The sequence below is a fragment of the Triticum dicoccoides genome, chromosome 5A (genome assembly GCF_002162155.2).
Source record: "Triticum dicoccoides isolate Atlit2015 ecotype Zavitan chromosome 5A, WEW_v2.0, whole genome shotgun sequence".
Taxonomy (NCBI): domain Eukaryota; kingdom Viridiplantae; phylum Streptophyta; class Magnoliopsida; order Poales; family Poaceae; genus Triticum; species Triticum dicoccoides.
Window position 1 is genome coordinate 597,397,627 of NC_041388.1, and position 17,450 is coordinate 597,415,076.

At 49.5% G+C, this 17,450-nt stretch overlaps 1 pseudogene; it reads right to left on the reverse strand.

Moving 5' to 3' along the window:
* Positions 1-3,418: 3,418 nt before the first annotated feature.
* LOC119300101 lies at positions 3,419-14,851 on the reverse strand (annotated as a pseudogene).
* Between the last annotated feature and the right edge of the window lie 2,599 nt (positions 14,852-17,450).

Consider the following 17,450-nt stretch of genomic DNA (forward strand, 5'->3'; position numbering starts at 1 on the left):
CTTCCGCCGTCCCCTCCCTCCTCCCTCCATGGCCGACGCCCAGCCAGATTCAGCAGCCTGGCCGTCGACCCGCCTGGAAAGGTGGAGAAGAAGGCGGCCAAGGCGCCAAGGAAGTCGCGATCGGAGTGCACGCCGGAGGAGATCGCCAAGTTGGACGCGGAATCGGCGAAGAGGAGAAAAAGGAGGACGGTCGTCAAGGTCAATGCCGCCGCGGCCAAGTTCGCCGCCGAGCGCGATGCGATGGAGGCCGCGCGGCGCAAGGCCGCGATCGACGAGAAGGAGGACATCGTCAACAAAGCGTACGCCCTCCTCATGCTTGGCATTGGCCGTCCGGCCGGTTTCCCTGCAACGGCCGTCGGCCCGGCGAGCACAGGCTCGTCGGTCACCCGACCTCCGCACCGCCAGTCGCCGATGTCGCGGACCACGCCCATGTCGCCCGGCTTTCCTCCGCCAAGGCACGACGGCCAGACCCGTTTTCTCGGGGTCGTCGGACGTTGGCGTGATCGCGTCGTCCACACCACACCCCTCGGCCGTCATCGACCTCAACGTCACGCCTGGGTCCAGCAGCGGTGGTCGTCCGTCCGTCGAGATGCTAAGAAAGCAAGCACGGGCACCATGCTGCCCCCTGCATCTTGTTTGACGGAAAGTCAACACCAACGCCACCAGTCGACGACCCCTTCTACAACCAGTACATGGAGGATGTGATCTTCGAGGATGGGCAGGGCCGTGCCTACGACCCCGAGGAGACCCGAAGTCAGGATGGCCGCGGCCAATTCGTCCCCGATGAAGAGACCAACGACCGTGCTGACTACAACCATGGTGACTCGTGGCATGAAGATGATGACATCTATTGCGAAAGTGATGGTGATGAAGAAGAAGGCAATGACGTTGATATTAGTGGCAAGCCATTGTTCATCGACGAGCCCACCCAAAGAGCGGAAGCACAAAAGAGGAGGAAGAGCATTCGCACAGGTTCATATACCCAAGATGAGGACAAGTTGATTTGCCAATGTTGGATGGAGATTAGTCAAGATCCGAAGACCGACGCGCAACAAAAGGGCATCGTTTTTTGGACAAGAGTCCACAAAACATTCCATGAAAAGAAAGATGTTTGAACCCTACCAAATTACAAGCAACCGTGGCATCACCTCGATTCAAAAGAGGTGGCTGTTCATCCAACAAGAGTGCAACAAGTATTGCCCCGCATTTGAGAGCGTTGAAGCACGGCCCGTGAGTGGTCTCGGCATTGGGGACATGGTATGCTCTCCCCATCCTAGTCATTTCCTTGCTACGGCCATGAGACTTCGGCCTTCTATATGTTTGCATGTTCAATTGTTGTTCATCATGTGGTGTAGGCATTTCAATCTTTGGAGCCATTCAAGGCCCGGCACAATGACAAGCCATTCACTTTTACGCATTGTTGGACGATCATCAACAATTGCCTTAAGTTCAAGGACCAATACCGTGAACTTCAAAGGAAGAGAGGCATGAAGACGACCAAGTTTGCCGAAGGTGGAGATGGCGAGGCATGCAAGAGGCCGAGGGGCAAGACCAACTCCAAGGTTGACGACATACGTGATGCCTCATCCATGGCATTGCATGACACTTTGCATGGCATGATGTCTCAAAAAGGATGTGAGGGACGAAAAGAAGCGGCAAAGCAAGGACGAGCAAATGAAGCAATACCTAGACCTTCAAAGGAAGAAGCTTGAGATGGAGGAGGCGGCAAGAGAAGGAAGCTCGACATGGAGGAGGCGGCCCGGAAAAGGCAGCTCGACATGAAGGAGGCGGCCCGGCAAAGGCAGCTCGATATCGAGGCCGACAGGCCAGGCAGAGGCACCTCAACATCGAGGCCACCAATGCCGCCACCAAAGCGAAGGAGGTGGCCCTTGCGATCATGAGCGTGGACTTGTCCAAGATGAGCGAGAAGACGAAAGCCTGGTTCGAGGCCAGACAGAAGGAGATGCTCGACGCTGACGACTTGAACTAGGTCGTCCGATCGGCCGTGGCCATTCTTTTGGGAGGCTGGCATGGGTGCCGCCCGACCGCTGGGCCGGCTGTGTGCCGGTGAGAAAAACTTTTATTTTGGAGGCCAGCTGTGTTACCGGCGAGGACAACTATTCATTTTGGAGGCTAGCTGTGTTGCCGGCCGCTGGCTGATGTCGGCGATGGACATGTAGGCCGCTGGCTCTGTTGCCTGCGTGATGAACTGGGGCCATTGCCCTGATGAACTAGGGCTTGGCATTTGAAACCTTTTTTTTAAATAGGCACAGACAGAATGGGGGCAAACGTGGATGCACGGCCACCGCATCCCAGGATATGCTCGGACACGACCCTATCTCCCTATCCAAACGGACAGCATCCGGACGAAACGGACGTCCGTTTGGGGTCGCGCGGTGGAGTTAGCCTGGGCTCATGGGATTGCTTTTTCAAAACGCAAGCTCGTGGGATTGTTGGAATCCGCGATCCTGTGGCAATGGTTGGATAGGGAAGACTTGAAAAAAGATGTGATCTTTGTTGTTCGACTTTTTTTTTGAGGGAATCTTTGTTGTTCGACTTGGACGAACATACATACCGGAGTTGAAAGAGACGGGCCCGCTGCATGCGGCCGAGAGATGAGAGTCCAAATTATGGCCAGGGAGATCGAGGATATATAGCTGACTTTGCGTCACCACAAGTTAGAAAAAGATGTGATGTTTGTTCTCCATACTGGAACTGAGGCGGGAAAAAGAAAAGAGCGGAGAGGAGAGAGGCACGCATTCATGCAGGTCTTGGTCTTGGTCTTGGAAAAGAAAATCATTTCTTATTCTCTTTGTGAGACTCGTACGTACAGTACTAGGTGTAGGTGACGGTGAGACCGGCCACGGCCGCATCGCAGTAGGCAGCTAGCTACGCGTACGATCGATTCCAAAAAGGAAAAAAATTGGGTTGATTCGACGCGTACGTGCACTACCATATTCGGATCGAAATCGAAAGAGAAGAAAACGATTACGTACGTGAGTTGAACGCTTCGACGCGTGCGAAAGAAACCCCCTCTATCTAAAGATCGATCGATCATTCTTATCTTTAGCGAACCGCCAAGCTTGAGCATGCATGCGAGGACCGTCCCGGCCGGATGCTGCCACACCCGCGCGGCCTTCTTCCACGTCGCCGCCGCAATCACAACGCCTCTCGCGCACTCGCGAGATCCATGTCAAAGTAGGCCGTGCCATCCATTTTTCTTTTTCTTTTTTGAGCAAAAGAGGGTTTTTCCTCCGATTTTTATTAAAGAAACCAGCAAGCATCCGACAGGTTATCGTTTATAAACTGATCCTATTACAACCCAGACAAAGTTCAGAGCCAAGACAGACAAAGAAATACTATAACCAAGGGAGGCCACTGTCTTCCATCCATTTAATTTGATAGCATGTCTCTCTAGCGATGCAGTTCATAACCGACGAGGGCTGACTTCTCCCCCGTGCATCGGACAAAGAAACAGTACACGCCCTCTAAAGAATAAAGATCGATCATTGTTGTCTCAGCAAGCTGACAAGCTTGAGCAAGTTCCGATGCGAGGACCCTCCCTCCCGGATGCTGCGGCACGCGACCTCCTTCCACGCCGCGGCCCTCGCCTTGACCCCCTCGTCACCGAGCAGCCGCGCGGCCTTGCTCTGGATCTCCACCTTCGCCATGACCCCTCGCTTGTCTCGCCGGCGCCTGGCGCCGGTGACCCACACGTTGCACATGTAGCTCTGGTTGCAGAACTGGTCTGCGAAGTAGGGCCAGCACAGGAGCGGCACCCGTGCAACACGCCCTCCACGGTCGAGTTCCACCCGCAGTGCGACACGAAGCATGCCACGGAGCGGTGCGAGAGCACGCGCTGCTGCGGCGCCCACCCCACCACCAGCCCCTGCCCCTCCACGCACCCGCCTGAACGCGTCGAGGTCGAACCGGTCCTGCCCGGGTCTGGTGGTGAACTTTGGGCGGACCACCCACAGGAACGGCCGGCCGGAGAGCGCGAGCCTGTCGGCGAGCTCTTGGAACTGCGTTGCGTCCAGGAAGCCGGAGCTGCCGAAGGCCACGTAGACGACGGAGCCGGGGGGTTGCACGTCGAGCCAGGCGAGGCAGGCGAGGTCCTCGGGCAAGAAGTGCCCGGCCGGCCTCGACGTGGGCGCGGCCAGCGGGCCGAGAGGCAGCGCGTTGGGGAGGAGGGCCAGAGCGTCGGGCTCCAACTCCATAGAAGTGTTGCAGATGACCACCTCGGCGAGTGGCATCGACAGGTTGGTCTTGAGGACATTCTGGATGTTGGTTCTGCGCCTCTCAGGGGCGCTGGTGCTGGCCAAGCTGACCCAGGGGATCTCCGACGCGTCGATGGGCGGCATCATTTGGATCTTCCCCTCCCCCTTTACATTCCCTAAATATGCTCCATATTCTCAGTCGATCTTAACCATACCAAGAATGAAAATGTTTGATTTGTTCTTACCACTTTCATCAAGAACGCCATCCTCTATCAATTTGGGGAGGTTCATCCTCAGAGCAAACTCGGCCGCGGAGTACGTCAAGAACGAGGCAACACGGGCACCCGCCGCGGTGGCCACTTGCAGCGCCCCCGGCTTCATCAACTGCACCACCGCCGCCGCCCGGATGGCGCCCCATGGATAGGGCTAGTCCAGGCGTGGCCTATGCCTTGGTCCGCCCCTATACCATATGGTGCCCTGCCTGCCTATACCGGTGGCTGGCAGCCCGGTGCTCGCCCTCACACCGGCGCGCCCGTCCTCGCGCCTCGACAGTTGATGGTCGCATACCGCACTGCTCCCTCCTACGCGCCACCGATCTACAACACCAGTCTGTATGCATCCTATGGTGCTCCATCGCCCCCTACATGCAGCAGTACAATGATGGTGTCTCTCTCTTTACGCCGATGCCGGCCCTACTGCCGACGCCACCACACCCGCAAGCTCCCATGACTACATCGGCCTCTACTTCGACTCCGAGCTGGGACCTAGCTGCTTTTCTACAAGCCATGAACAACTTTGCTGCACAAGGGAACTCAGGTACAGATTGGATTTTCGATTCCGGTGATTCTTGTCACATGTCTGCATCGAGTAATTTGCTTTCTTCTTGCACACCTTCGTCTTTTCCCTCTATTACTCTCGGTGATGGATCTTCTATTTCTAGTTACTGTGTCGGTCAGGCTCAAATCCAATCCCCAATTAAGCCTTTGCTTCTTCGTGATATTCTTGCAACTCCTGCTCTTATTAAAAATCTGATTTCTGTTCGCCAAATCACCACTGATAATCATGTTTCTGTTGAGTTTGACCCCTTTGGTTTGTCTGTGAAGGACTACCCGACCAAAGCCGAGATCGCTCGATTCAATAGCTCCGGTGATTTATATTCTCTCCATAGTGCTCCGGTCGCTGCTCCTCCAACATCTATGGTCGCCTCTATTGTTCTGTGGCACCAACGTCTCGGCCATCCCAATAAAAATGTGTTATCCACACTTCTTAGTGAATTTTGAATACCTTGTAATAGAGACTCTCATAATTCTTCTATGTGTCAGTCATGTCAATTGGCAAAACATGTTCGCCTTTCCTTTAGTTCCTCTCAATCCTCTAGTGCTTTTCATTTTGAATTACTTCATTGTGATCTCTGGACATCACCCATAAGAAGTGTATCTGATTTTAAGTATTATCTCGTGATTCTTGATGATTTTACTCATTATGTTTGGACTTTTCCTTTACGCAACAAATCCGACGTTTATAATATATTTCTTAACTTTCAACGCTATGTCCCGGTCCACTTTTTCTTCCCTATAAGATTCATCCAATGTGATAATGATCGTGAATTTGACAACTTTAAAAATCGAAATTTCTTTCTACAATATGGAATTCTCTTGCGCTTCTCCGGTCCTTATACCTCCCCTCAAAATGGCAAAGCCAAGCATTTTCTTCGTACTCTTAATGACATCATTCGCACTCTGCTTGTTCAATCTTCTATGCCTCCGAAGTTCTGGGCTGAGGTCCTCCATACGGCCACATATTTACTCAATATTCTTCCATCCAAAGTTAACCCACAAACTACTCCTTACTTCTCTTTATTTCTCTCTCATCCAAATTACTTCGACATTCGCGTCTTTGGTTGTCTTTGTTTTCCAAACTCCTACTCCACTTCTCCTAACAAACTTTCCCCACGCTCTACCCCGTGTGTCCATCTAGGTTTTTCTAACGAGCACAAGGGTTATCGTTGTATAGATCTTGTTAGTGGTCGTGTTCATGTGTCTCGTCATGTAACATTCGCTGAAAACATTTTTCCCTTTTCCGAGCATCAACAATTAGATCCCAACTCACCCACGCCGCCCACTAGTCCCTCTCGTCATATAATCATCTTCCCTTCTTTCACCCACCGACCTATCCAGAGGAACCAACCGAATCCTCTACCACGGTAGCGGATCCTGCCGTGACCACTTCTGTCATCACCTCTGTTCCAGCGGAGGAAAACCCATTACACTCTATCGTGGCAGACCTCCTGCCGCCGCAGTATTCACCGCCATCTCCCGCGTCCGCTTCCTCTGCTGCACCGGACACGTCCACCACATCTTCCCCCACCCCTCCTCCTCATGCTATTCGCGTTCCAGCTCCGACTAACGATCATACCATGCGCACACGTGCCAAGTCCGGGTTCCATTTACCTGCAAAAGATCGTCTCAATCTTCATGCATCTCTATCTCCTTCCTCTCTACCCAAATCTTACAAACCAGCTCTCCTAGATCCTAATTGGGCCGCAACTATGAAAGATGAATATGATGCCCTTCTGCAGAATAACACGTGGCAGTTAGTTCCTCGTCCTTCCAGTACAAATATCGTTTCGGGCAAATGGGTTTTTCACCATAAATTTAATTCTGATGGGAGTCTTGCACGTTATAAGGCTCGATGGGTATGCCGTGGTTACTCTCAGCAACACAACATCGATTATGATGAGACTTTCTCTCCAGTTATCAAGCCCAGCACTATTCGCACTGTCCTTAGCATCGTCGTCTCTTCTTCCTGGACAATTCATCAACTAGATGTCAAAAATGCTTTTTTTTCATGGCTCTCTTCAAGAAACAGTCTATTGTCAACAACCTCTTGGCTTCGAACATTCCTCCTATCCTAATCGTGTTTGTCTTCTTCAAAAATTTCTTTATGGTCTTAAACAAGCACCACGTGCCTGCTTCCAACGCTTTCCTACTTATGCTCAAACCATTGGTTTTACCCCTTCCCGTTCTGACACTTCACTCTTCACCTTTCATCACAACAACAACACCGCTTACCTTCTTTTATATGTTGATAATATTATCCTCACAGCTTCCTCACAACAATTTTTAGATCATATTATCTCTCTTCTTCGCCACGAATTCTCTATGACAGATTTACGTCTTCTTCACCACTTCTTAGGTATTGATGTTATCCGTGACTCCTCTGGTCTTTTCTTGTCTCAACGTCAGTACACTCTGGATCTTCTTTCTCGTGCTGGTATGCTTGATTATCAAACTTCCCGTACCCCTGTTTATACAGGTTCCAAACTCTCTGCCGACGGTGATCCTTTCTCCGATCCTTCTCTTTATCGTAGTCTTATCGGTGCACTTCAGTATCTCACTCTCACTCGTCCTGAAATTTCTTTTGTTGTCTAACAAGCTTGTTTATACATGCATGATCCTCGTATTCCACACTACAATCATGTCAAACGTATTCTTTGGCATCTCAAAGGCACACTAGACTTAGGTCTTCATATCAACAAATCCTCTTCCACCTCCTTGACAACTTACTCTGATGCAGACTGGGCTAGTTGTCCAGATACTCGTAGGTCCACATCCGGATTTTGTGTTTTTCTTGGTAACAATTTGATTTCTTGGTCTTCAAAAAGGCAGGTTATGGTCTCCCGCTCGTCTGCTGAACCTGAGTACCATACTGTGGCTCATGCGGTTGCTGATACGGTTTGGTTGCGCCAGTTGCTGTCGGAGTTGCACCGTCCTATTGAGAAAGCTACCATTATTTAGTGTGATAATATTTCAGCTGTCTACATGTCAGGGAATCCGATTCAACACCGTCGCACCAAGCATAGTGAGATCGACATTCATTTTGTTCGAGAGAAGGTGGCTCTCGGTCAAGTTCGCGTTCTCCACGTGCCTACTTCTGCTCAGTTTGCTGATATCTTTACTAAAGGCCTGACGACTACTCCATTTCAAGACATTCGTTTCAGTCTCAACGTCGTCGAGCCTACCGTTGACACTGCGGGGGGATGTTAGAATACAACTTGTATTAGGATTATGACTCCTACTCGGTTTGTAATAACGCTAGGTCAGGTGCGGCTTAGCTCTTATATATACTTCTTGTACCGGCACAATATTGCATTAACAATTATTCAATATAATTCTACATCCACACGCCCTCCGAAGACGCTAGACGCACCACCGAGATGGTGGCTAGGCAGGGAAAAACGTATTCCATCTAAAGGAGCTGCCGTCATCTTGCCCTTCTGAACATAACATAAACCTTAGCAAAACTCAAGGAAATATAAAAACGGAGCCCTCCTGCCGGCAAGAACCGGGATCCACCTGTTTAGCGGCACCGCCGGCGGGAGGCATAAATTGTCCGACGAGGCCCTTTTTGAAGTGATGTGCGTGGGGTATCTTGTGTGTGCCGCTTAGCAGTTGTGATGGTTTTCGCCCAATTTTCCATGATCAACTGGGCAATCTGGTTTTCGCTTGGTTTTCTTAATTAGCTGGTCAACTCTTATATTCTTAATGAATGCATGATAAGTGCCATTTTGAAAGAAAAAAAGCAGAAATGTTAACTATATTGTTGTCTTTTTATTTGTTTAATTTGCCATTTCTAATACGAGGCATATATATATTTGAAACAACGAGCCTTCTCACTGAAAACCACCAACAAGTTTTACAGTAACTCGAAAGAAAAAGTGAGTGAGAGAGAGAGGCGTAAAGATTTCTAAATCACTTCCGACAAACCGTCCTAGAAGACTTTAGGGCTAGATGTAAAGGCGATGAGAAAAATCTTGATCTTACGGCCATGGTCAGTAGTTAGTCATGTAGTCACTCTCTAAAGGAATTAGAGTTAGACCAAGCAGCAACATAAAAGCTTGTCCCCTTGCGCTTTCGAACGGCTGCCTAGAGAGGTAAAATTTCACAATATATAGCTAATTCATATGCTCTGTTAATTGTACAAAATTTCGCTCAAAAATATGATAAAGATCTTCTAGAGAAAAATATAAAATTCCACTTTGATATATCCAAGGCCATTTTTTTCTGATAAAGAACACCTCTATTAACTCAAAAATACCAAAATGCCATAGGACAGTCTTCTTGTAGCAATTCCCAACATGAAAAAAAATCATTCTAACACGGATGCAGATCATGCCTTGCTCACCACCTCACTATATATAAAATAAAACTAAATCTAAGCCGTTTTGAGTTTTTTTTATATTTGTTGACGTAGATGTTCGGAGCCGTCCGATGTCTGGTGTCGTGATTCACGCAGTGTTGGGATGGGATCCCTGCTCTTCTAGCAAATTCACAAGCTTGAGAAGGCACTGATGCGAGGACCCTCCCTCTACAATGCTCGCACACGCCCTGTCCTTCCATGTGGCAGCCCTCGCCTTGACCCCCTCGTCGCCGAGCAGCCGCGCCACCTTGCTATGGATCTCCTTGTTCGCCACAACCCCTCGCTCGTCTCGGCAAAGCTTGATGCCGGTGCCCCACACGTTGCACACGTAGCTCTGGTTGGAGAACTGGTCAGCGAAGTACGACCAACACAGGAACGGCACGCCGTGCAGCATGCCTTCCATGGTCGAGTTCCACCCGTAGTGCGACACGAAGCAGGCGACGACGGGGTGTGAGAGCACGCGCTGCTGCAGCGACCAAACCCTTGCCCTCGACGCGGCGCTTGAACGCGTCGAACCAACCTTCGGTGGCTCCGGTGGTGAAGTTTGGCCGGACGACCCACAGGAACGGTCGACCGGAGAGCGCGAGCCCGTCGGCAAGCTCCTGGAACTGCGTCGCGTCCAAGACGCCGGAGCTCCCGAAGGCCACGTAGACGATGAAGCCGGGGCCTGCGCGTCGAGCCAAGCGAGGCAGCTCAGGTCTTCTGGCAGTAAATGTCCGGCCGACCGCGACGTCGGCGCTACAAGTGGGCCAACGACAGCGCGTTCGGGACAGAGCTAGAGCGTCAGGTTCCATCTCCATGAAGCTGTTGCAGATGATCTTCGCAGCTAGCGACATCAACCGGTTGGTCCTCAGGACGTTCTGGATGTTGGTTCTACGCCTCTCGGTGGTGCTTCCAAGGCTGACCCAAGGGATCTCTGCCGTGTCAACGGGCGGCATCAGTTGGACCCTCTCGTTCCCCTTCACGTTCCCTGCGTACGTGGTGTTCATGTTCATGGTGCAGTACATGTCTTGTGCAGCTGCAGGGGACATAAGCTACCGAATTAACAAACAATACTGCAATCGATTCAAATATTTATACTGATGTTTATTGTACTGCTGGCAAGATGTTTGGAATTCTTCATTTTAACTGTCTAGTAGCATAATCTCTTTGTTTAGTTGCTAGCTATTTTTTTGAAACGAGGCAAAAAATTTGCCATTTTTATTGATTAAGCAGAAGAGAATTACCCGGTTAATTAACAGGAACCCGGGCGAAAACCGTCACAACACGCCCACACAAAGGGCACATCGGCCAACCAGGCACCGACAAAACCACACACACCGCCGAGGAGAGGACACCGTCGAGGTTGATTGCAATGTCATCGTCGTCACCTCTCCCTGAGCAGGCGACTCCGACATTGGCGCTGACGACCCGTCAAGACCCCTCCGAACGAACGACACCCAAGGACCTCATCGGCCAAAGCCAAACAATCGGCCGAGATGTCGAAGACCGACAGCTCCAATTTTGTTGATGCGCTTCATGGGAGAAAGTTGCAAGCCTCGTACCGACCTAGTCCATCGCAACCTCCGGAGAGCACCGTCCGCTAAAACCGCCCTCATTGAGTCATTGTTACTGCAGGGGCCCTACCATGAGCAGCTCTGACTTCTTTGTCACAGCGAGAAGCAAACATAGGCACACCCATAGGCGCACCGGACCGCCGACATCAGAAGGACGAGCCGTGACCCAGCTCCACGCGCCACCATCGTTGTTGCCGCACGAGTCGCAACGCCAACATCTCGCATCACCGGTTGGGCACCAGCCAACCGTGATGCCGTGTGCGTCCAGCCCAAGGGAAGCACAAAGAGGGATCACCTGTCTTCAAAGCAACGCCCCAAAGGAGGAAACGCCGCAAGGACGACGTCGTTGCCTGACTGAACCGTGTCTAGGCTTTCACCTGAAGAGCTCGATCCAGAAGTAGATGCTGCGCATAACACGACGGTGCCTCCAAGCAGGATAGCGACGCCCACGGGCACCGCCGGCGGTGGCCGACAATACCGGCAAGCCTTTCGCCTGAAGCAGCGCAGACCATCACCTCCATGCAGTCGACCAAGACCGACAACACCTCCGCTGACCCGCACACACCTGACGCAGCGGTCACGCCACCGCCACGCAGGGCCACCTCAAACCTCGAAGCTTGCGAGAACCAGCAGATTTGGCACCCACCTCACGCTGCACCACCACACAGCCACAGACCCTCCTCGCAACACCGGAGCCGGGGGGAGGACTGCCACACCATCCCGAAAGCTGCTAGGGCCAGCCACCGAGCCCAAAGGAACGAAGCCGCAGCGCCAGCCGCACTGCCCAACCACATACAACCACCAGCCCGAAGCACCAAGCTGGCACAGCCTCCCACCACCGTGGAAGAGCCAGATCCGGTCGCAGCCGGCAGATCTGACGAGCTGCAGCCACCGGATTGCTGAGAGAGCCGCCAGGAGCCAGCCCGAAGTCGAATGCGAGGAGGACGCCGAGATCCATCGGAGAAGAAGGGGGGCGCCACCCACACCTGGCTCGCCGGGGAGAGACGCCGGCGGAAGCCCACCGAGACAACGCTATCACGCAGAGCAGCCAAGGGGCCCGAGCCTCCCCCACCGGGAGCCGCCACATCCAGGCAACAAGCGCCCCCCGCCACCGCCGTCCGCCACACGGGCTTAGCCCGGCGGCATCCTCCGGTGACGGTGGTGGGAAGGGAGGGGACGAGGAAGGAGTCCGGCGGCGCAGTTGTTGGCTTCCGCCCGTGTCGCCAGAGAGGCGACGCAGGGGACGGGTAGCGGAATCTGATCTTTATTCCTAGCTAAACAAATTCAGCAGTACAACAAACATTAGTATAAATAGGTTTAGTTGCTAGCCAAACTTTGAACCTGACGCCGGCCAGCTACACACACAACCGAACCCGAATCTCACTACTCTGGCCAGCAGCAGCTGGTCACGCACAACCACACTCTAAACCAAACTCTGAACCTCATGCCAACGCTGAACCGCGCACACATAGACGACGCCTAGCCGCACACACAGGACGCGCGACGAGGCCCGTAGCAGCCCGGCCGGCCTCTATCCTGGAGCGCGAGCAGCAGCAGCCCGGCCGGCATCCATCCCAGAGCGTGAGGCGCACACTGTGCCGTCCGGATCGAGCGCAGCCCTCTGCCCTGCCACAACCGTGGCCGTCGTGATCTGCCTAGGTAGTAGGCGATGGAGGCAGCGTCATTGATCTGCCACAACCGGTTTGCCTGTAGAGCGTAACCGCGACGAAGTAGAGGTCGCCGCCAACCTTGGATTGGAATCATGTCCCTGAATCTTGTGCAAACTGGTGGTTTGTCTGAATGAACCCGCAGTCATGATTCAAGCAGTGCGAATTCACGTCGCCATCGTTCTGTAGGCATGTGTTGGAATCCTTCATTTTAGCAGTTCGCCCGGATAAGAAATAACTATGCTAGTACTCCCTCGGTAAACTAATAAGTATAATAGTAGCATTTAAATCACTAAAGTAGTGGTCTAAACACTCTTATATTACCAATCAAACTATTTAAGTTTGTATACATAGTATGGACTTACAGTGGCGTAGATGTACAACCTAGAGTTATCGTCACCCAAAACTGAAGAATACACCTGCAACATTGTGACTTATCAAAATGAGTTTTGTTCCAGATAAAATTCACCACTACTTTGTCATTCGTGGGGAAAATAGACTCCAGATGAGCACTTACGGCCATTCCAACAGCTATTTGATTCTTGATGTCAGGCGGATCCGTGCGGATGGGGACAAACTGCCTCTCGTGAGGACTAGCAATAAGGTGGTAATTCTTTGAGAACTCATTGTGCTCCAATTGTACTTTCCAGATGGGGATTGTAGCGCTGGCTCCATGATATTGTCTGTTTACGGCATATGCAGCAGCTATATGCAACCAAAGCATTCATTGTCAATAACTCCAAAACTGTTGCTTAATATCCACCTATTTTTGTTCCAAAAGTATCCACCAAGAGCTTTGATGGTGTATACTAAGAAGACTAGGCCCGTAAGGGTTCTATTTTTCTGGGCTTTTTGAACTTTTTTACCTTCTCTGTTGGGGCGATGCGTGTGCGTGGAAGTGTTCTAGGATGTATCCGATCTTATTCTTCCTTTGCTTGGTCTGTTTAAACATGTTTTGTTTATTGCTGAATGGGTGTGGTGGGCTCTCCTGGAAGGTTCTTCCTTAAAAAAGAGGTGTATGGGCTGGTTTGTCTCATGCCAAAAGATGTATGGGCTGATTTTGCTTTGTGCACCGCTGGGATGGCTCACCATGGATGTGGCCACATTTGTCTGTTGTATAGTACAGGTTGCAGGCAGGGGGGGGGGCGCTGCCCCGAGCTTCGGAGCAAACTCTGCAGAAAATTTTATTTTAAGAGCTCACGTTGTGACTATCAAAATTTGTTTAGTTGCGGATAAAATTCACCTCCACTTGGTCATTCATGGAGAAAGTAGAGTCTAGATGAGCATTCACGACCATTCCAACAACTATTTGATTCTTGATGTTAGGCCGATCCGTGTCTGGGATGAGGATAAACTACCTCTCATGAGGACTGCACTTGTTTATCTTGTTATTCTGACGAATTGATTGTGTTTTCCAGGCAGCTTCGGGGTCGTGGGTAGCCAGCTACTATGCCTCACAGCCTTGTTGGCTGGCATCGCGACGACCGGCATGAAGGTCGATTACTTGAAACCACCGTCGGCGCATGTCCTGTTGTTTGGCATGTTTCGCCACCTTGGCATGCTGCACGGTGCAGGTCTTCTACGCCACACTTGTAATGTGGATGATAGGATCTAAGAAAACTCTCAAGGAGCTTCCGCCGTCAACTGTCAAGTGCTGCCGAGGGGCGCTCTTCACCGGTCTAGTGTTCAATCTTCTCTCCTTCCTCTCCTTGACATGCATTTTTGATAGTTTCGTCTTTGCAAGAGTTTCCACCTTTGCATGCATGGGTGGGTGGGCTAAGGTGGTTCTCATTGCTGGGGACACGGTTATTCTACCGGTTGGGTTCGCAATTTTCCCTGCGGGAGATCGGATCACTCTCTGCTACAATTAGCTCTTGTGTTGGCAATAATTGTATCCTAATGCAACTAGGATTAAGCTAATTGTGATTAGTGTGGCCGGTGATTAGCTAGGTGTCCTAGCTGTATGCGCATGCATGTTGTATGGTGTGTTCGAGTAGTCTAATATGTTGTGTGTTTTATTGGGAAACCAAATCATCACGGTGTTGAATGTTGATAATCGGTTGTGCTCGTGACTTATTTTGTCTATGTCTATGTATAAGCTCTTTTGGATGTGTCTTCTATTGTCTTTAGTTATTTGTTGTAAAAAATCTAACCTACGTTGCGACTCATGAGAAGAATCAACAATATACAATTGAGCAAAGTTAGAGGTCATTGCTGGAAAAATAGAACCAATACGAAGCTACACTGTACCAAACATCTTAAACACATACAAACCACCACCCACATTGACACTCTTGTCAAGCTCAGTAACAAGGAAAGTGAAGCAAAACATAGATTGTAATGCCTAATAAACCGCAAAAACTAAGAAGTGGTCAGCATCAAGCAATAGTAGTTCATTCAGTTGAAATGGCCAAGGGCTTGAAACAGTGTGCATAACATCAAACAATAGCTGACACATGCTGACTGCCTAATCGGCTAAGGCGTTCCAAGATGATGAGGAGACGTAAAATCGCATCCGTCCCAAAATAAGTATCTCAGGCTTAGTGCAACTTTGTATTAGAGCTAGTACAAAGTTGAGACAGTTATTTTGGGACGGAGGGAGTACATTCGTGTGGATGATTGGATATCTCCCATGAAAACTTCATTAAAGGTTGGCTGATTGGATTCATGACAAATCTGTGCAAAAGGGTTGTATTTTAGTTTGCAAAGAAGTACTCCGTAGAATATATGAAAACTGAATGACATTGTGATTATAATGTTGACTAAACTAAGGAAAGATGTGAGTTCGGATTACTCACAGGCACTGTTACTCCAACAGTGATGTCCCAATGACTATAAATACAATTGATAAAAGGTACAACAGTGGTGTCCCAACGACTATAAATACAGTTGATAGAAGGACTATTTAACTGTTACTTATGAGCAGTTTCTCAGTAATATTTTGAAGCCAAGGCAGGGTATAATTATGTGACTTAGGAACAAACTTAAAACTGCACATTTACAACTCTGCTAGCATCTACATCTGACCTATACAACACACCCCCTTGATGGAAAATAGACCCGGGGGCCATAGGTTTCACTAGTGGCTTCTCTCAAGAGCATAAGTATTCACGGTGGGTAGACAAATTACTGTTGACCATTTGACAGAATCGAGCATAGTTATGAGAATATCTAGGTATGATCATGTATATAGGCATCACGCCCAAGACAAGTAGACCGACTCCTGCCTGCATATACTACTATTACTCCACACATCGACCGCTATCCAGCATGCATCTAGAGTATTAAGTTCAAGAGAATAGAGTAACGCTTTAAGCAAGATGACATGATGTAGAGGGACAAACTCATGCAATATGATATAAACCCCATCTTGTTATCCTCGATGGCAACAATACAATACGTGCCTTGCTGCCCCTACTGTCACTGGGAAAGGACACCGCAAGATTGAACCCAAAGCTAAGCACTTCTCCCATTGCTAGAAAGATCAATCTAGTAGGCCAAATCAAACTGATAATTCGAAGAGACTTGCAAAGATAACCAATCATACATAAAAGAATTCAGAGAAGATTCAAATATTGTTCATAGATAAACTTGATCATAAACCCACAATTCACCGGTCTCAACAAACACACCGCAAAAGAAGATTACATCGAATTGATTTCCACAAGAGAGGGGGAGAACTTTGTATTGAGATCCAAAAAGAGAGAAGAAGCCATCTAGCTAATAACTATGGACCCGAAGGTCTGAGGTAAACTACTCACACTTCATCGGATGGGCTATGGTGTTGATGTAGAAGCCCTCCGTGATCGATGCCCTCTCCGGTAGAGCTTCGGAAAAGGCCTTAAGATGGGATCTCGTGGATATAGAAAGTTACGGAGGTGGATTAGGGTTTTGGCTCCGTATCTGGTAGTTTGGGGGTACGTAGGTATATATAGGTGGAAGGAGTACGTCGGTGTAGCAACAGGGGGCCCATGAGGGTGGAGGGCGCGCCCCCTACCTTGTGGCCTCCTGGTTGATGTCTTGGCGTTGGGTCCAAGTCCTCTGGATCACGTTCATTCCGAAAATCACGTTCCCGAAGGTTTCATTCCGTTTGGACTCCGTTTGATATTCTTTTTCTGCGAAACTCTGAAATAGGCAAAAAACAACAATTTTGGGTTGGGCCTCCGGTTAATAGGTTAGTCCCAAAAATAATATAGAAGTGTATAATAAAGCCCAATAATGTCCAAAACAGAATATAATATAGCATGGAACAATAAAAAATTATAGATATGTTGGAGAAGTATCAAGCATCCCCAAGCTTAATTCCTGCTCGTCCTTGAGTAGGTAAATGATAAAAACAGAATTTTTGATGTGGAATGCTACTTGGCATATTTTCAATGTAATTCTTCTTAATTGTGGTATAAATATTCAGATCCGAAAGATTCAAGATAAAAGTTCAATATTGACATAAATATAATAATACTTCAAGCATACTAACTAAGCAATTATGTCCTCTCAAAATAACATGGCCAAAGAAAGTTCATCCCTACAAAATCATATAGTTTAGTCATGCTCCATTTTTGTCACACAAGAATGCTCTCATCATGCACAACCCCGATGACAAGCCAAGCAATTGTTTCATACTTTAGTAATCTCAAACTTTTTCAACCTTCATGCAATACATGAGCGTGAGCCATGGATATAGCACTATGGGTTGAATAGAATATAATGATGGGGGTTATGTGGAGAAGACAAAAAAGGAGAAAGTCTCACATCAACGAGGCTAATCAATGAGCTATGGAGATGCCCATCAATTGATGTTAATGCAAGGA